A 4,837-nucleotide genomic window follows, 5' to 3' on the forward strand; every position below is an offset into this window, starting at 1 on the left:
ACCCAGCAGGCACTATCCTAGGACTGTTACTTCTAACAAACCTAGGAGGTAGATTCCATTATAATTCCATTTTAGATAGAGAAACTGTGGGTAGAAGAAACAATAGCTTGTCTGATGGCTCATGGCTGGCTGATGATGAAGGCAGGACTTGTACCCAGGCTGGCTCCACGATTATGCCCTCAACCTCTGGGTTATGCCACCCACAGGCCAGGATGCATTCCCCACCCTTAATTCAGATCACTGAATCTTACTGAGAAGCTGAGCTCAGAGGTTTCAGCAACAAGCAATTTTATCCCACTCTTAGTCCAGTCCATATTATGTCAACAACATTTCCTCCCATTGTTCAGTTTGTCTAAGAAGACCAGATTTTAGTGACTCAGGGATTGTTCTAGTTGGCACAATCAGGACAAGGGACACCTGACTAAAAGGAGTGGGGAGGTTGGGGAGACAGATCCTAGCGGTTGCAGCGGGCATGGCTTGGGAGGCTGTGAGGTAGGGAAGCTCAGATGCTGCCCATGATCAGAGCCTCAGGTCAGCACCCCTCCAGTACGCCACTGTGCTCACTCAGGATTCCCAGCCAGGGGAGCCTGAGAGAATCTGTTTCCCTTTGGGTGGCCAAAAATGCAAGAGAGCTTAGGGGCTAGGAGCAGTTATGTTCTTGCCTCTGGGGAAAAAGTCAAGCTGTAAGAAGAGAGAAGAATGAATGCAAGGTACAGAGGGAGGCAGATATGAAAGGGAGAACAAAACTCCCTGCAGAGGTTTGAGCTTCCGGTCTGGGTGTCCTTGAAACGCAGCCCACTCTTATCTTGGAATTCCCCTACAACAAGTTTTCCTTTTTCCTTCCAGTGGGATTCCTGTCAAGCAGCCCCAAAAGAATTTCAAGAGATACACTTGACTTGACAGGATGTATCCTGACTTTCTTCTCCATGAGAGAGTATTTTTGTCAAGACTAGGTTCAACTGCACATAATAGAAAAACCCAAAATCATATAACCTAAACAAGCTGGAAGCTTAATTTGTTTTTACAGAGTCTAGAGGTAGGGCATTCAGGGCTAATGTGGCAGCTTCATAGTCATTAGTACCCAGCCTCCTTCAATATTATTGCTCTGGCATCTTCAGTATATAACTTGTGATCCAAGATGGTTGCTGGAGCTCCGGCCATCATATCCACATTCCAGTCAGTAGTATAAAGGACAAAGGACTTAGAAAAATTCTTTAAGACCAACCCCGAGAAGGCCCACACAATGCTTCTACTGGCACCTATTGGCCAAAATGTCATCACCTGGCCACACTTAGGGAAACATAGACAATCTAGTTTTTGCTGGTTTAATGTGTCCATTTAAAAATCAAGGTTTGTATTACTAAGGGAGAAAGGGGCAGGGATATCAGAGGACTCTCTTCCAGAATCTTACCCTTCAGCAGAGATACAAGGGAATCCTGAAGCTTCCACCAAGATCCTCTAAACTGAGAGGTTTCCTCACAGGCCTTCAGAGAATTGATTGCACAAAACCCAAACTATTCACAGTGGGCCCGTGGATGTAGCTCACCAGGGGACAGGTGGTGACCTGGGAAGCAGACACAAGCCAAAGAGCTGTCGATCTTCTGTTAGAGCCTAGTTCCATCCCTTCTTATCAACAGAGAAAACCATCCCAGCCCCACCCAGGGCAAGGTTCCCTGCTGCCCAGCTGGGAGCTGACACTAATCAAGAATCCAGACTTCCCATGAGGCAACAACAATGAATGCGTACCTGTGACTCCCAAGAGCTGTAAATGGGGAGGGGCTTTGTTCTCTTGCCACCCCCAGAGATAGAAGACCCCCACTACCCCCAGTTCTCCCCTGGCCTACTGTCTGGACCATCCTACCAATGTCCCCTTTTAAAATACACACCTCCACCAACAGGAGGCGCCATTCACAAAGCATATCCAACAGAGTTATGCAAAGCAGTGGCATCCTGGTCCACATCCCAGTGGGGTGGAAAGGGAGCAGAAGAACTAGGTTGAGGGGGTCTATAAATTTTTTATGGCATACAAGTATTACAGTCATACTCATAATACAGTACTGGGAACCTTGTCGCTTTTTTTTTTAAATCACTTATCTAAGTAAGTGTAGGAGGACACACAGTTTCTTCAATTATGAGGGGGAGGGAGAAAGATATACTGGAATTTAATTCTTTGAAAGCAAAGTCATAAAAACACTAAGAAAGCTAACATGTTAATTTTATATTAAATGTATAAATATATTCAGCTTATGCCTATGTAAGGATAGGCACCTCAAAACAAGGCTTGCACATGATGTTCTACACATATATTCTTGTGTATTTTTTGAAAAAAAATCTGCGTGTAAGTGGACCCATGCAGCTCAAAACCGTGTCATTCAAGGGTTAACTGTACTCAGCAGTAAAAAGGAATGAAGTACTGGGACAAGCAACCATGTGGCTGAATTTCAAAAACATGCTGAGTTAAAAGACTGCTTCAGAATGGACTCAAAAGAAGGCATTCAGTGTAATTCCTCTGATAAGAAATGCTGAGAGAGACAAACCTAATTTTTTTTCCCTAAAAAAAGGCCAATCAATGGTTGCCTGGGATGGGGGGATTAACTGCAAAGAGGCACAAAGGAATCTTTTGGAGTCACAAAAATGTTTTGTATCTTGACTGTAGTGGCGGCTGTGCGTGCGTGCTAAGTCGCTTCAGTCATGTCTGACTCTTTGTGACCCTATGGACAGTAGCTCGCCAGGCTCCTCTGTCCAAGGGATTCTCCAGGCAAGAATATTGGAGGGGGCTGCCATGCCCTCTTCCAGGGGATCTTCCCAACTTAGGGATCAAACCTGTGTTTCTTATGCCTCCTGCATTGGCAGACAGGTTCTTTACCACCAGGGAAGCCCAGGGGTGGTTACATGGATTAAATACATCAAATGTGCACTTGGAAAACAATCAAATATAGTTGATTTACAATGTTTTGTTAGTTTCAAGTGTAGAGCAAAATGATTTGAACCTGCACAGATTTTCAAAATCCCCCATGATCTGGTCCTAACATGCTTATTCACAGTTAGCAGCTATCAGTCTCACATAAACCATCTATTCAAAAATCTGGCTTCCTTACCATCTTGACTTTCATATCTGTCATTTTGCTTTTTTTTTTAAACTTGACCTGATACGTCTTTCCCTAAAACTTCAAAGTTTGGTACATGGCTTGTCCTCTACAAACCTTCCCTGGCAGTTCCAGTTTATACTGACCTCTTTACAAACTCAATTGTTCCCACATTCGAATCAGGTATGGAGCTTCTGACTTAGTGGCTCTCATATGCAGCCTGAGGATCTGTATGTTCACAGAGCTGTACTAATGATTCTGATATATACACAGGAATGCAAAGTACCTCTCTGGCATGTAATATGCCTCCTGTACCAATCATTAACCATGTGTTCAATATTGCCTCCATTGCCTGGGGGCCCTGGGGATACACACACATAGCAGCATCCTTATGTTCAGGTAGCACAGAGTGTAGCTGTGGCATTCCCTCAAATAAATGTGATGAAGGAGGTATGGGTCCAGTGCTTTGGGAGCAGAATGGTAAACGGTTACCAAAGGGACCATGGAGGGACTTGAGGTGGCCCTTGAAGAAGAGTTGGATTTTGTTGTTTAGTCTCTAAGCCATGTTTGACTCTTTGCAAACCCATGGTCTGTAGCCCGCTGGGCCCCATTGTCCATAGGATTTCCCAGGCAAGAATACTGCAGAGGATTGTCATTTCCTTCTCCAGGGGATCTTTCTGATCCAGAGATCCAACCCATGTTTTCTGCATTGGCAGGGGGATTCTTTACTACTGAGCCACCAGGGAAGCCCAGTTGGATTTTCAGTTCAGTTCAGTTCAGTCGCTCAGTTGTGTCCGACTCTTTGTGACCCCATGAATTGCAGCATGCCAGGCCTCCCTGTCCATCACCAACTCCCAGAGTTCACTCAGACTCATGTCCATCGAGTCAGTGACGCCATCCAGCCATCTCACCCTCTGTCATCCCCTTCTCCTCCTGCCCTTAATCCCTCCCACCATCAGAGTCTTTTCCAATGAGTCAACTCTTCGCATGAGGTGGCCAAAGTACTGGAGTTTCAGCTTCAGCATCATTCCCTCCAAAGAAACCCCAGGGCTGATCTCCTTCAGAATGGACTGGTTAGATCTCCTTGCAGTCCAAGGGACTCTCAAGAGCCTTCTCCAACACCACAGTTCAAAAGCATCAATTCTTTGGCGCTCAGCCTTCTTCACAGTCCAACTCTCACATCCATACATGACCACTGGAAAAACCATAGCCTTGACTAGACGAACCTTTGTTGGCAAAGTAATGTCTCTGCTTTTGAATATGCTATCTAGGTTGGTCATAACTTTCCTTCCAAGGAGTAGGCGTCTTTTAATTTCATGGCTGCAGTCACCATCTGCAGTGATTTTGGAGCCCCCAAAAATAAAGTCTGATACTGTTTCCCCATCTATTTCCCATGAAGTGATGGGACCGGATGCCATGATCTTCGTTTTCTGAACGTTGAGCTTTAAGCCAACTTTTTCACTCTCCACTTTCACTTTCATCAAGAGGCTTTTTAGTTCCTCTTCACTTTCTGCCATAAGGGTGTTATCATCTGCATACCTGAGATTATTGATATTTCTCCCAGCAATCTTGATTCCAGCTTGTGCTTCTTCCAGTCCAGGGTTTCTCATGATGTACTCTGCATATAAGTTAAATAAGCAGGAGAAGGCAATGGCACCCCACTCCAGTACTCTTGCCTGGAAAATCCCATGGATGGAGGAGCCTGGTGGGCTGCAGTTCATGGGGTCGCTAAGAGTCAGACACGATTGAGC

The sequence above is a fragment of the Bison bison genome, unplaced genomic scaffold, assembly GCF_000754665.1.
Source record: "Bison bison bison isolate TAMUID 2011002044 unplaced genomic scaffold, Bison_UMD1.0 scf7180017864313, whole genome shotgun sequence".
NCBI lineage: Eukaryota > Metazoa > Chordata > Mammalia > Artiodactyla > Bovidae > Bison > Bison bison.